This window comes from Aegilops tauschii, chromosome 6 (genome assembly GCF_002575655.3).
Source record: "Aegilops tauschii subsp. strangulata cultivar AL8/78 chromosome 6, Aet v6.0, whole genome shotgun sequence".
Lineage (NCBI taxonomy): Eukaryota > Viridiplantae > Streptophyta > Magnoliopsida > Poales > Poaceae > Aegilops > Aegilops tauschii.
Window position 1 is genome coordinate 359,483,194 of NC_053040.3, and position 17,058 is coordinate 359,500,251.

The window sequence follows — 17,058 nt, forward strand, 5'->3', positions numbered from 1 at the left end:
TGAATCCTATTCACCCCATAAGGTCCTTGCTCTAACTTGGCCCTTGATATGGGTACAACATGCATATAATGTACTGGAGTGCATCTACTCTGTTGCAATGCCTTGTGCTTCGCCTGCTGATCATGCATGTAAATATGGCATGCTTTCATGTTTTTCAGTACCTATTCCATTAATGATAACATGTTTTCAAATTCAAGTACTGTCATTCTACTCTATCGCAATGCCATCTGCTTAGATTGGACATCATGCTTCTCAATATCTTATGCATTGTTATTCATCAGTATGTACTTCATCTGTCTACCATATCATGTTCTTTTTTTACATTGAAGTGCTATTCTAGTGGTCTCTTGCAATGCCATCTTAGTTTCCCAATCATACAAGCATATGTTGCCTTAGTGTTTTCTGTAATGTATTCCGCTAGCATACAGTTTTACATTCAAGTAGTGTTTTTTACACTGTTGTCCTGTCGTATCCCTAGCTCTTACACCATACTCCCTCCGTCCGGATTACATGTCGCAGAAATGGATAAAACTGGATGTATCTAGAACTGAAATACGCCGAGACCCATCCATTTATTTCCGGATGGAGGGAATACATGTCAATATGTCTTGCCTTTCTATTCTTCAGTACCTATTCCATCTTTGATGTAGCATGTTTTATAATTGAAGCACCATTCTTCTATATAAGGCATGCAAGGGGAAGACGGCTATGTTAGAATCTGAAGGGTTACAAACTAGGTCTTTGCAAAAGATTTAAACGCCAGGAGATAATAAACCAACTCCAGTTTTCATAGATACTGCTTCAGCATAGAGAAACCAAACTCCCACTGATAATAAGCATATTCCAGTGGCCAAAGAACTAGTCCGCTCCAGTCTAGCAAAAATATGTAACCTCCATTCTAAGAAGCGTGTGCGTATCCTCGCATCATGAAATTTTATAGCATTCTGATCATATTTTCTACATGTTTCTTACCCATCTCTCTTTTAGAAAATAAGGTTAAACAATGGAAGATTCCCTCCACTTGGATCGTATTCGAGAAAAGTATCTTGCGGGAATTCTCTATGCTCCAATGCTGATGTAAGTACCTGCTGTATATCACTATATTTTTACATCAGCATGTATTTTGTTAGTCGGTGTGAATCCAACCTTTATCTGATCTAAGTTCAGTTGTAACAAAATGTTAAAGGCGACAATGTTAATTTTTGTAAGGAAAACTGCCTGGTAGTTTTGCATACTGAGCTGCATGAGTGTACTATCTCATATCATGCACATTACTGAATTGTAGTGCTGCTCTAGTTGCCCATTCATTCATTGTGTCAATGTTGCTTTCGTATTACCTTACCTGGCTGATGATAGATGTGCCATATTGTGTTAATTTGGTGTAGGCTGGTGTGGTCTTGTTGCCCAAACGTTCGTTGTGTCAATGTTACTTTCCTATTATCTGACCTGGCCAATGATAGCAATGCTAGTGTGTTAATTTGGTGCAGGCTGTTGAAGATAAGAAGACAAAGTCTGAAAACAGCAAGGCAACCCCATTGTTTCTTTCCAATAAATCTAGGCCAGGTAATATGGAAATAACTCATGATTAATCTGTTCGATTCCCTCCTAATTTATGGTATGATGCAGTGGTCGAGACACTCTCCACTATCAATAATACAAGCCTGCCAAAATCGTCATCTGAATCTGTTCAGTTTCCTCGTCTCGAATGCAACGGAAAAAATGTATGTTTGTGAACCAATTAATGGCTGAAGCAATGATGGAAATGGTGGAGGAATCAGAGCTGCACATTCGTGCGCAACAACAACTGATCAATGTTTTCAGAGACAGTGTAGCAAAGCAGCAAGAACTTGCCCACATGCTTATGGGCGTCATCTGCGCTCAGGTTGCAGATTGTGACGTTGTAGATCGTTAGGTTCTGTTCATTTATTTGCACTGGCATCAATCTTTGATTGCCTAGTGGATGTAATTTCCTGTAATATATGCTGGTTGTGCAACGTTTTTCCCTGTATGACGTACCTTTGCTTGATCAGTTTTGGTCATGTGCATAATTGCTCGTCGTAATGGGCTCAAATTATCTAATTGGGCCTAAAGACATGTACGAACTTTAGTGGGCCCATTAAGTTAATGGGCCGTTACTAGGCCGAAAGTTCATGGTCGGCCCTTTTACCTCCCGGGTCATTAACAGGCCAACATCGAAGCGGGCAACAGGTGGGCCCATTTGATTTCACGGGCCGTTACTAAGGTCGGGCTACATATGGCCCAACTATACTGTGGGCCTTTAGCAGGCCGAAAGAGACAGTGGGCTCGTACTGGACCATGAAGAGCATGGGCCGCTAAGAGGCCGAAAGTCAGGTCGTACTGTAAATGGCCCAACTATGTTGTGGGCCTTTAGCAGGTCGAAAGAGAAACCAGGATGGTATTGGACCATGAAGAGCATGGGCCGTTAAAAGGCCAAAACTCGGGTCCGACTAGAAATGGCCCAAATCATTTATGGGCCGTCAACAGGCTGAAAGACACACCGGGCCGGGAATTGGCCCAACACTTAAATTGGTCGCTAAAAGGCCAAAACTAAGGTCCGACTACAAATGGCCCAACTCATTTATGGGCCGTCAACAGGCTGAAAGACACACCGGGCCGGAAATTGGCCCAACACTTAAATGGGTCGCTAAAAGGCCGAAAGATGTACATCTTGAAAATTGGCCCATCCCTTGAATGGGTCGTTGACAGGCCGAAATCACATCGGGCCGATATCGAGCCCAAATATACAATGGGCTGTTAACAGGCTCGAACTGACGATGGGCTGCAATGGTGTAAAAAATTTAACGGGCCATTGACGGGCCGAATTGGCACATCTCGTATGGGTCGTGGGCTTAAATAGACCTGACACAAGTAGGCATTATATGGGCCGGCCTGCTAATTTTTACTGGGCCGGCCTTTTTCACCAGAATGGGCCACTGTTGGGCTGTGCCATGTGTCGACCTATCATAGGCGCCTCCTGTCCAATGAATGGATGACATCTGTCCCAACGGTGAGCCAACACGTGTTTCCTCCGGCCAATGAGAATTTTACACATGGAAAATCCTCATTGACCCGGGCTGTTAGCGGGTTACCGGATCCAAAACCGGACCCGATAGCTTAATGGCGTTCCGTTACGGTGGATGCCACGTGTCGGTCACCCTTGACGAAAGCACTTCCATGACGCGCGATTTATCGTCATGGAAGTGGACACTTCCGTGATGATAATTTTGGTAATGTCATGGAACACTTGTACGACAGCACAGGTATGACTATCTTGATTCTATCATAAAATCGTCATGGATGTACATGCATGACAAAAAACGTGACCTACTATGACAAACACGTATCATCACAGAAGTGTATTTTTTATAGTGCATGTTCCTCTGACTATGAGATTATGCAACTCCCGAATACCGGAGGAACACCTTGTGTGCTATCAAACTTCACAACATAACTGGGTGATTATAAAGATGCTCTACAGGTGTCTCTGAAGGTGTTTGTTGGGTTGGCATAGATCAAGATTATGATTTGTCACTCCGTGTATCGGAGAGGTATCTCTGGGTCCTCTCGGTAATGCACATCACTATAAGCCTTGCAAGCAATGTGACTAATGAGTTAGTTACGGGATGATGCATTACGGAACGAGTAAAGAGACTTGCCGATAACGAGATTGAACTAGGTATGAGGATACCAACGATCGAATCTCGGGCAAGTAACATACAGATGACAAAGGGAACAACGTATGTTGTTATGCGGTTTGACCGATAAAGATCTTCGTAGAATATGCAGGAGCCAATATGATCATCAAGGTTCCGCTATTGGTTATTGACCAGAGATATGTCTCGGTCATGTCTACATAGTTCTCGAACCCGTAGGGTCCGCATGCTTAACGTTCAATGACGATTTGTATTATGAGTTATGTGATTTGATGACCGAAGTTTGTTCGGAGTCCCGGATGAGATCACGGACATGATGAGGAGTCTCTAAATGGTTGAGAGGTAAAGATTCATGTATTGGAAGGCTATATTCGGACATCGGGAAGGTTCCGAGTGATTCGGGTATTTTTCGGAGTAACGGGGAGTTACGGGAATTCGCCGGGAGAAGTAATGGGCCTCATTGGGCTTTAGTGGAGAGTGGGGAGAAGGGCCAAGAGGTAGCGCGCTCCCCCCCCCCGCCCAAACCGAATTGGACAAGGGGTGGGGGCGCGGCTCCCCTTTCCTTCTCCCTCTCCCTCTCTTTCCTTCTCTCCTACACCGAATAGGAAAGGCAATCCTACTAGGACTTGGGAGTCCTAGTAGGACTCCCTATGCTTGGCGCGCCCCCTAGGCCGGCCGCCTCCTCCCTCCCTCCTTTATATAAGGGGGAGGGGAGCACCCCAAAGGCACTCAAGATTTGTCTTAGCCGTGTGCGGTGCCCCCCTCCACAGTTACACACCTCGTAGTGCTTAGGCGAAGCCCTGTGCCGATAACTTCATCATCACCGTCACCACGCCGTCGTGCTGACGGAACTCTCCCTCGGCCTCAACTGGATCAAGAGCTCGAGGGACGTCATCGAGTTGAAGGTGTGCTGAACGCGGAGGTGCCGTACGTTCGGTGCTTGGATCGGTTGGATCGTGATCAAGTGTGACTACGCCCGGTCCTTGTTGAAGGTTAAAACAACACACTTGATGAAAAATCATTGTGGTTTTTGATGCGTAGGTAAGAACGGTTCTTGCTAAGCCTGTAGCAGCCACGCAAAATTCGCAACAACAAGTAGAGGACGTCTAACTTGTTTTTGCAGGGCATGTTGTGATGTGATATGGTAAAGATGTGATGATATATAAATTGTTGTGTGAGATGATCATGTTTTGTAACAGTTATCGGCAACTGGCAGGAGCCTTATTGTTGTCGCTTTATTGTATGAAATGCAATCGCCATGTAATTGCTTTACTTTATCACTAAGGGTAGCGATAGTCGTGATAGCAATAGTTGGCGAGACAACAATGATGCTTCGATGGAGATCAAGGTGTCAAGCCGGTGACGATGGTGATCGTGACGGTGCTTTGGAGATGGAGATCAAAGGCACAAGATGATGATCGCCATATCATATCACTTATATTGATTGCATGTTATGTTTATCCTTTATGCATCTTATTTTGCTTAGTTCGGCGGTAGCATTATAAGATGATCTCTCACTAAATTTCAAGGTATAAGTGTTCTCCCTGAGTATGCACCGTTGCGACAGTTCGTCGTGCCGAGACACCACGTGATGATCGGGTGCGATAAGCTCTATGTTCACATACAACGGGTGCAAGCCAGTTTTGCACACGCAGAATACTTGCGCTAAACTTGACGAGCCTAGCATATGCAGATATGGCCTCGGAACACTGAGACCGAAAGGTCGAACGTGAATCATATAGTAGATATGATCAACATAGTGATGTTCACCATTGAAAGCTACTCCATCCGTGTCATGTGATGATCGGACATGGTTTAGTTGATATGGATCACGTGATCATTTAGATGACTAGAGGGATGTCTATCTAAGTGGGAGTTCTTAAGTAATATGATTAATTGAACTTAATTTATCATGAACTTAGTCCTGATAGTATTTGCATATCTATTTTGTAGATCTATTGCTCGCGTATAGCTTCCCCAGTTTATTTATGATATGGTCCTAGAGAAAAACTATGTTGAAAGATGATAGTAGCAATGATGCGGACTAGGTCCATGATCTGAGGATTATCCTCGTTGCTGCACAGAAGAATTATGTCCTTGATGCACCACTATGTGATAGACCTATTACAGGAGCAGATGCAGACGTTATGAACATTTGACAAGCTAAGTATGATGACTACTTGATAGTTTAGTGCACCATGCTTTACGGCTTAGAACCGGGACTTCAAAAACGTTTTGAACGCCACGGAGCATATAAGATGTTCCAAGAGATGAAATTAATATTTCAGTCTAATGCCCATGTCGAGAGGTATAAGACCTCTAACAAGTACTTTGCCTACAAGATGGAGGAGAATAGCTCAATGAGCGAGCATGTGCTCAGAATGTCTGAGTACTACAATCACTTGAATCAAGTGGGAGTTAATCTTCCCGATAAGATAGTGATTGACATAGTTCTCTAGTCACTATCACCAAGTTACTAGAACTTCGTGATGAAGTATAATATGCAAAGGATAACGAAAACGATTCCCAAGCTCTTCGTGATGCTGAAATCGGCGAAGGTAGAAATCAAGAAAAAGCATCAAGTGTTGATGGTTAACAAGACCACTAGTTTCAATATAAAGGGTAATGGAAAGAAAGGGAAACTTCAAAAGGAATGACAAGAAAGTTGCCACTCCCGTGAAGAAGCCCAAATCTAGACCTAAGCCTGAAACTGAGTGCTTCTACTACAAAGGAAATGGTCACTGGAAGTGGAACTGCCCTAGATACTTGGCGGATAAGAAGGATGGCGAAGTGAAGAAAGGTATATGTGATATACATGTTATTGATGTGTACTTTACTAGTGTTTATAGCAACCCTCGGTATTTGATACTGGTTCAGTTCCTAAGAGTAGTAACTCGAAATGGGAGTTGCAAAATAAACAAAGACTAGTTAAGGGCAAGGTGATGATGTGTGTTGGAAGTGATTCCAAGGATAAGATCACCATCGCACACTTCCTTTACCTTCGGGATTAGTGTTGAACCTAAAATAAATGTTGTTTGGTGTTTGCGTTGAGCATGAATATGATTGGATCATGTTTATTGCAATATGGTTATTCATTTAAATCAAAGAATAATTGTTGTTCTATTTACATGTATGAAACCTTCTATGGTCATACACTCAATATAAATGATTTATTGAATCTCGATCATGGTGATACACATATTCATAATATTGAAGCCAAAAGATGCAAATTTAATAATGATAGTGCAACTTATTTGTGGCACTGCTGTTTAGGTCATATTGGTGTAAAGCGCATGAAGAAACTCCATGCTGATGGGCAAGATGACTAAGACTCTGTTCTCCAGAACAATGGAGCAAGCAACTAACTTATTGGAAATAATACGTACTGAAGTATGAAGTCCGATGAGTGTCGAGGCTTGCGGCGGGTATCGTTATTTTCGAACCTACACAGATGACTTGAGCAGATATGGGTATATCTACTTGATGAAACATAAGTCTGAAGCATTTGAAAAGTTCAAAGAATTTCAGAGTGAAGTGGAAAATCATCGTAACAAGAAAATAAAGTTTCTACGATCTGATCACGGAGACGAATATTTGAGTTACGAGTTTGGTCTTCATTTAAAACAATGTGGAATAGTTTCGCAACTCACACCACCTGGAAAACCACAGCGTAATGGTGTGTCCGAACGTCTCAACCGAACTTTATTAGATATGGTATGATCTATGATGTCTCTTACCGATTTACCACTATCATTTTGGGATTATGCATTAGAGACAGCTGCATTTACGTTAACTAGGGCACCATCTAAATCCGTTGACACGACACCATATAAACTATGGTTTGGCAAGAAACCTAAGCTGTCGTTTCTTCAAGTTTGGGGCGGCAATGCTTATGTGAAAAAGTTTCAACCTGATAAGCTCGAACCCATATCGGAGAAATGCGCCTTCATAGGATACCCAAAAGAGACTGTTGGGTACACCTTCTATCACAGATCCGAAGGCAAGATATTCGTTGCTAAGAATGGATCTTTTCTAGAGAAGGAGTTTCACTCGAAAGAAGTGAGTGGGAGGAAAGTAGAACTTGATGAGGTAATTGTACTTGCTCCCGAATTGGAAAGTAGTTCATCACAGAAATCAGTTCCAGTGATTCCTACACCAATTAGTGAGGAAGCTAATGATGATGATCATGAAACTTCAGGTCAAGTTACTACCGAACCTTGTAGGTCAATCGGAGCACGTTCCTGTAGGAGATATGCCCTAGAGGCAATAATAAATGATATTATTTATCTCCGAGTTCATAATTATGTTTATGTTCCATGCTATAACTGCAATGATTCTCGAATCTGCAATATCCACGAGGCTCGGAGGAAGACTCATATGCACGTGTGGAATAATAAACGGTAAGAAGTATTCCTAGTCTGGCCTCTAAGACTAGCTCAAGTGTTGCATGATGGTTTTGTTTTCCTGATCATGGGCATGTCTATGCCAGCAATTTTGAGGGCACAATGTTAAGAGAACATTTGTGTTGAATCGACCCGGATTGATGTTATGCTAAGAGATTCATTCGTCACAAGTTAATGGTTTATAACACAGAGATAGTTAATGTTTGCATAATACCTTAGACCATGAGAGTATCGAGTTTCTTCATGCTTGCTTCATGAACTTTGGGGTTTGTTAAACGTCATCCGTAACTGGATGGCTATTACGGCGGCTTACGGGTTCATGGGAAAGTATGTTAAGTAACTTGATAGCTCGAGATTGGGATTTGCTCCTCCGACGATGGAGAGATATACTCGGGCCCACTCGGTGTTACGGTGTCCATCATCGTCTGGCCAGACACTTTGTGATTTGATCACGGGGATGCCGGAACACGAAACGAGAAAAGAGAACAAAACCGGTAACGAGGTAACTTGCATAGTGGACAAAGTGTTGGCCCACGGGGATGCAATAAATCTCACCTCAGGTGTTTTTGATATATCGTGAAGCAACAGGAATAGCTCACATCAACTGGAGGTTCACTCGAATATTCATTCGTGTGGGTATAGGGGTCAATATGGGTGTCCACGGCTCCGATGTTGATCATTGATCGGAAGGGGTTCCAGGTCATGTCTATACTTCACCGAACCTATAGGGTCACACGCTTAAGGGTCATCTATCTGCTGAATACTAGACATGGAGTCTGAGAGAAAATCACCAAAAAAGTTTCGGACACCAAAAAGTTTCGGACAGCGGAATCGTACCGCAGAGAGAGGTCACCGGATGAGTTTCGGTGAAACCGAAAAAGTTGTTTCGGGGTATGCCATTAAGTCAAAATGGTTTCGGCACATGCCTGATAATTCTTGGAGGGTGCCAGAATCATTCTGGAAACTTTTTGGAATTTTCAGAAATAAAAACCGAAAATGTTTCGGAGCTGCCGGTACCGCTTCGGCTGTTTTTCGCAGACGAAATTCACTAATCTGAAATTGTTTCAGAACGAATCCAAAATCATTTTAGTGGGTACTGGGATTATTCTAAGACCCACAGAAATATTTTTGGATTTAGTGGACGCGAAAAATTGTCTTCATGAATAGTGAAAACGCATTCTTGTTTGCTTTTCGCAGATGAAAATCACTAAACCGAAATTGTTTCGGAACGCGTTGAAAATTATTTTAGTGGGTACTGGAAATGTTCTGAGCCCACATAAATATTTTCAGTTCGAACGGACGCTGAAAAATGTCGTCATGAATAGTGAAAGTGCTTTTTGCTTGGCTTCTTGGAGAAGCGACCTTGAGGGCCTTTTTGGTATTTCCCCCCTTGGCTTCTTGGAGAAGCCACCCTTGGGCTTGGCCTATAAATAGGGGTGGAGGGGGCTGCCTAAAGGATCATCCCTTCTCACATACAAGTGCCATGCATGATCTGGCTTCTTCTCTCCCTCCCACGAAAAGAGTTTCGTAGAGCCGTAAGGCTGTCTGGGTTCCGGCAGGAACTAGTTCTGGACGGCGAAGCCCTGTCGGATAGATGACACCGTATGTGTGCAACTCTGTAGAGAGATCGTAGTTTCGGTCTTAGTTCGTGAGTGCCTCCCAAAGGGCTGTCCGTGTGACCGTCCGAGTTTCGAAGGTCCTCCCGAAGGGCTGTCCGAGTGACCGTTCGAGTTTCGAAGGTCCTCCCGAAGGGCTGTCCGCGACACCGTCCGGGGGGCTGTTCGACCGCCTCCCGAAGGGCTGTCTGGGGAGCAGATGATGGTATACATCCTCGCGGTTGGGAGGTTGTAAATCCTAGCTGCGGGGATCTGCACCGCCGATCGTCATCGACTCTACTTCCCACTGCGCTACGAGTCGATAACGAAAAAGATCAAACCATGTATGTAGTCTCCATAGTGGTCCTGGGCTGGTGCGTAGGTCAGAAATTTTTTGTTTTCTGCTGCGTTAACCAACAGTGGCATCAAGAGCCGTGCTATTTAAGTCAAAATAGATGAGATCTTTTGCCGAAAATTAGGTATGGGTATTGCATAATATAATTAGGTAGTAGATGAGATCTTTTGCCGAAAATTATTTATGCGGGTGACAGATGAAATCTGTTACCTGAGGTTTTTGTTGCTTCCCTAGAATTTGCGTTTGCTCAATCTCGAGACAGCATGGTGGAATTTGACAAAGTTCTGGCAATCCGTGATCCTGATTAATCATGGAAGTGCTATCAGTTCTTTGGGTTCTGCCGTAGTCAAAAGAAAGATGAAATTCGTAGATGAAAGGGCATTGCAGATATGATCTGCACGGGGGTCATGCGTATGACGAAGTTTAGTATGGGGCTCGAGATTTAATTATCCTGTGTTTCATACACCCCGAGATGTTAATCTAGCAACTTGAATAATCATACTTGATGATAAAACGTTGGTAGCTGCGGTTTAAGTCAAAACCTTAGAAGCCACGTAAAATAAAATTTTGCATAAACCGATTAGAGGCGTCTAACTTGGTTTTGCAGGATGTGCATGTGATGTGGTATAGCAATGCTCATATTCAATTTGATTATGTATGAGATGACTATATGATGTAATTAACATGACCTGTGTGTCATGATTCGGCATGATGGTTGGAGCCATATGATTGTCACTTTAATGACCTGCGTGTCAACCTTAAGTAATGCACTTATTTTATTAGCTATAGAGATAGCAATATTATCTGGTGCATCGACAAGGTGGTGGCAATCTTCGTGAAGGTGAACACCGACGCGAATGCCGAAGACGAAGAAATGAAATACTTCTCCGTCAGAAAGGGCTATACCATATCATGCTATTATGAATTGCCTGAGATGTTTATCCCTTATGATGCACCCTTCTTGATTGCGCGGTAGTCGCTTTTTATTAGGGTGATCTCTCACTTAAAATATCAAAGTAGTTAGTGTTCACCCAAGTGTAGCACCGTCTGAAATTCGTATCTTTTCGGGGTGCGCCATGTACACATTAGCACGAACGAATCGAGAGTAATGAGGCGGGTGAGGTCAGACCTCGTAGCAAGATCACTTGGTTGTCTTTGACGTTCAGGCAGGAGAGTCCTGAGCTCGGAACACGCCCATCGAAAGATGAACAAGAATCACATAGAGATGTGATCGGCAAGTTGGCCTACCGATTGAAATTCGTGTCATCAGTGATGAACCCGTCAATGGCATCGAATAGAAATATGGATCTTGAATCACTCTAAATCAATTATGAGAGATATTGATTTGAGTGGGAGCGCACTGTTGAATTAACATGTTTAATTCTCATTGCAATTAATTATGAACACTGTCTAAGTGTTTCTTGCATAATAGTTGTAGAATAATGGCTCGCATTTCCACCTTCCCTATTAAAATTGAATAGCTGTTAAATATCTGGTTAAAACTTTACGATTGGTAACGTAATATGAGGATTGTCCTCAAAAGTGCCGAGAAGGACTTTGTCCTTTCGCATGCTTTCCGTATCCTCCCGCTAATGCTATGGATCATGTGACTCTCGTCCTTCGATCCAAAAGCTAGAATTCTGTTACGGTCAAGTGGAATATGTTTGCTTCCATGAAACCCAAACTTCGAAAGTTGGGATAGTTATATGATATTCATGGAACTGAAAATTATTTTCAAATACAAACAAAGCAATGTTTGTTTGCAAGTATTAGTAAAAGTGTTTACTATGCATTTGACTGTTGGGAAAGGGATCCAGAAGAACGCCTGTCATATAATGAAAGGTGAATAAAACAACAACTTAAAGAGAAAGGAAGTGTCCAAAGGGTGTTAGTATGACTTACACGCCTAGGAAGTCTGGGGCTAATGCCACTCTTAAGTTGGGTGCTTCTTCTGAGAGTAGGAGAAATACTCAAAGTTAAACTGCTAGAAGTATAAAGGCAAAAGGAAAGAAGACTGGAATATCCAGCTCATGTATGAATGTCATACAAGTTTTTGATGTATAGAAGACTGGTCAAAGATATAGTTCTTGCGAATTATGGTTAAACATGTTAATCACTAATTCTTGGGTATTGTGAGTTCATCACAAAAATGCCCGCTCGATTGCATTCTGTTGCAACTCGATGTAAGAACTACTATGGCCTGAAAGACTAGCTAGAAATGAGGTTAAGGTATACACAGGGAACATAGTAAATGTTACTATACCTTCCATCGGTGTATTGCCGTCTGTATTTATTTTCATAATTCATTTAGAGTTTTACAAACTCTATCCCATTGCATAAGGTATCTTGCAAGAAGGTTGTTCATAAGAGAACTTTTTATGTTCGATGTTATGAATAACACAAGGGCCATACTTTCATTATGAATGAGATGTATGTTATGAATATTGATAATAATACAATACCTCTGGGTTTACTTTCATAATTCATTTTAGAGTTTCATACACTCTAGCACATTGCACAATGTTTGTTGCAAAAGAGTTGTTCATAAAAACAACAATTGTTGTTAAGTATTATGAATAACATAAGGGCCATACTTCCATCATCGATGGGACGTATGTTATGAATATTGAGGGTAATATGATACATCCATAACACTGACGCTAAATGTCGCAAGACTAAAAGAATACCACACAAGTGTGGCACTACATTTGGTCACATTGGAGAAACACGCATGGAAAATTCCATTATGATGGATTTTGAAGTCTTTTTGATTTTGAATCATCTGACACTTGCAACTTTCCTCCGAAAAGTGAAGTGACTAAAATACCGTTCACAGGCCATAAGGAACGAACAACAAACTTATTAGTGATCATACATTTGATGTGTGTAGTCCGATAAGTGTTGTTAGTGGTGGATTTATTTATCTTCAGAAATGCCTCAAGCAGATATATGGATATTTACTTGATGAGACGTAAGTCTGGATCTTTTGAAATCATTCGAAAGGTTCTCAAAAATGAAGTAGAAGTTATTGTAACAAGAAAATTATGTTTCTGCAATTTGATTGCACAAAGGAATATTTGAGTTACATGTTTAGCGGATGTCTGATGAGTTGTGAAAGGGGTTTCATAAACTTGCACCTCCCGGAACACCACTGCAAGTGGAAAGTCCGTGGATATGTAATCAAACCATTAATGACATGGTAAGGTCAAAGATGACATAAATAAATTTGCCATTATCCCTTTTAAAGTGATGCTTTAGAGACTGCGGCTTTTACACTGAAAAGAGCTACATCGGGTCTGTTGAAATGAAGCCATGGTATGGTACGCCCAACCATGTTATATCTTTTCTTAACATTTGGAATATGGGGCTTGTGTAAAAGGTTACAAACCTATTCCAAATCAGACAAGTGCTACTTTGTAGGTTATACCAAAATGTTGGGTATTCCTCCCTCACTATACCGAGGCAAATGGTTTTTCCGCGAAACGGTGTGCTTTTAAGAGAATGGTTCTTTAAAAAGGTGAGTGGGAGAATAGTGCAACTCGACGAGATAAACAGTATCTACGTCATCAGATCAAAGGAAAGAGACCTTGGAAGTAATTCCAGAGTTTCCTACTGCGACTGATACGGAAGTCTCTACAATAAAATGTATGAACTTCGGTCGAACTTGCAGCTGAACGACGTAGGCAAGGCTCGTGCAAACCTCTCAGGTGCGCAAACGAGATATTGTTGTTAGACAACATTATACCTACGATACACAAGGAAGCGTTGATGGGCACTGACTTCGGAATTGGCCAAATGCCAATACAACACGAGTTAGTTTCCATATAAGTGATTCAAGATTAAAACCTTGATACACCTTTCAGAAGACTTAGAGTCTAACGAATATTTATGGAACTTAAAACTGATACGGATAAAATGTTTTATCCATAAAGCTCGACTTGTTGAAATAACAAGTTCAAGAGTTGACTACGATGAGGTTGTTTTCATTGTAGCGATGCTTAAAGTCGGTTCGGGTTGAACTAGCAATTAATACATATTTCAATCATGAGATATGAAACATGGATGATAAAAGGATTTCCATCCAATGGAAATGAAAGCTAGGACTTGTATATGATACAGTCCAAAGTAATTTGTCGCTCCAGAGGATGCTAGTAGGTATGCAAACTTCAGAGTTCCAGCAATGGACAGAAGAGAGCAAAATGGAGTTGGAATCTTCGTGTTTTGATGAAATGGTCAAAGGGGTTTTGACTTCATCAATGGGTAACGAAGATGCTTGTAATTCAAGAAAGTAAGTGGGAGCGTAATAATATTTCTAAAAACCTTATGTGCTTGGCACATTGGTAATTGGAAATAAATTTCTTGACACAAATTAGGACTTCAGTGCTTAGGCTAAATAGCCTCAATATTAGGCATGATGATCTATGGAGATAGATTTACCTAATGGGGCTAAGCAATGAATACATATTGACAAGATGCTAAAAACTTTTAGCACTTAAAACGCCAAGGAGTGATTCTTGCCAAAGTCACATGGAAAGAGGTTTTGCAAGACTCGGTGTCCCAAAACACTGATGAGTAAACTACATGATGCAGATTCCACACACTTTTGTGTTTGGATTAATCATGTATTCCATGGTATGTAAAACAACCAGATATGTCCGATACTCCCAAGGTGTTGCGAGTATGGATACCAAAGTGATCAAATTACTGATCATGGGACAACAGTGAAAGATGTCACAGAGTACTAGAGTAAGTACTGATGACATGGTTTTCTCGCAAGCAGAGATCATGAAGAGTTCGTTGTAGAATGTTACATCGATACAGTCTTCATCTTTTCTCCATGCGATTTTGGATTTAAATTAAGGGTTTTGTGTAACACACAATGTGGTGGCACAGTTAGTTGGAATTCGTTCAAACTAGTTACTGTGGCGAATTCTATAACAAGGGCTAAGTATGTTGACGCTTTAGAAGCGACAAAGAAGATGTTGAATCATATAGTTCATTCATGAACTTGGTATAGTTCCAAGATGGCTTTTGACAATGGGACACTACTGCAGGTAGTTGCTCCATAACTCAGTCTGAGGAATCCAGGTTCGACCTGTGATTCACATACATACAAAGCCAAGTCCACAAAAAATATGAATTTTGTGAAAACGTGAAAAGGCGAGGACATGCAAAGATACACACGGAACTGAAGTCATCAGATCCGTTGGACATCAGGCTATACCACAAGCGAAGCATATTTACACCGGTGTGCCACAGGTGTGAAGTGCATTAGCATAAGCTATATTATTGACTCTAGTGCAAGTGGGAGTCTGTAGGAGATATGCCCTAGAGGCAATAATAAATGACATTATTTATCTCCGAGTTCATAATTATGTTTATGTTCCATGCTATAACTGCAATGATTCTCGAGTCTGCAATATCCACGAGGCTCGGAGGAAGACTCATATGCACGTGTGGAATAATAAACGGTAAGAAGTATTCCTAGTCTGGCCTCTAAGACTAGCTCAAGTGTTGCATGATGGTTCTGTTTTCCTGATCATGGGCATGTCTATGCCAGCAATTTTGAGGGCACAATGTTAAGAGAACATTTGTGTTGAATCGACCCGGATTGATGTTATGCTAAGAGATTCATTCGTCACAAGTTAATGGTTTATAACACAGAGATAGTTAATGTTTGCATAATTCCTTAGACCATGAGAGTATCGAGTTTCTTCATGCTTGCTTCATGAACTTTGGGGTTTGTTAAACATCATCCGTAACTGGATGGCTATTACGGCGGCTTACGGGTTCATGGGAAAGTATGTTAAGTAACTTGATAGCTCGAGATTGGGATTTGCTCCTCCGACGATGGAGAGATATACTCGGGCCCACTCGGTGTTACGGTGTCCATCATAGTCTGGCCAGACACTTTGTGATTTGATCACGGGGATGCCGGAACACGAAACGAGAAAAGAGAACAAAACCGGTAACGAGGTAACTTGCATAGTGGACAAAGTGTTGGCCCACGGGGATGCAATAAATCTCACCTCAGGTGTTTTTGATATATCGTGAAGCAACAGGAATAGCTCACATCAACTGGAGGTTCACTCGAATATTCATTCGTGTGGGTATAGGGGTCAATATGGGTGTCCACGGCTCCGATGTTGATCATTGATCGGAAGGGGTTCCAGGTCATGTCTATACTTCACCGAACCTATAGGGTCACACGCTTAAGGGTCATCTATCTGCTGAATACTAGACAGGGAGTCTGAGAGAAAATCACCGAAAAAGTTTCGGACACCAAAAAGTTTCGGACAGCGGAATCGTACCGCAGAGAGAGGTCACCGGATGAGTTTCGGTGAAACCGAAAAAGTTGTTTCGGGGTATGCCATTAAGTCAAAATGGTTTCGGCACATGCCTGATAATTCTTGGAGGGTGCCAGAATCATTCTGGAAACTTTTTGGAATTTTCAGAAATAAAAACCGAAAATGTTTCAGAGCTGCCGGTACCGCTTTGGCTGTTTTTCGCAGATGAAATTCACTAATCTGAAATTGTTTCAGAACGAATCCAAAATCATTTTAGTGGGTACTGGAATTATTCTAAGACCCACAGAAATATTTTCGGATTTAGTGGACACGAAAAATTGTCTTCATGAATAGTGAAAACGCATTCTTGTTTGCTTTTCGTAGATGAAAATCACTAAACCGAAATTGTTTTGGAATGCGTTGAAAATTATTTTAGTGGGTACTGGAAATGTTCTGAGCCCACATAAATATTTTCAGTTCGAACGGACGCTGAAAAATGTCGTCATGAATAGTGAAAGTGCTTTTTGCTTGGCTTCTTGGAGAAGCCATCTTGAGGGCCTTTTTGGTATTTCCCCCCTTGGCTTCTTGGAGAAGCCACCCTTGGGCTTGGCCTATAAATAGGGGTGGAGGGGGCTGCCTAAAGGATCATCCCTTCTCACATACAAGTGCCATGCATGATCTGGCTTCTTCTCTCCCTCCCACGAAAAGAGTTTCGTAGAGCCGTAAGGCTGTCTGGGTTCCGGC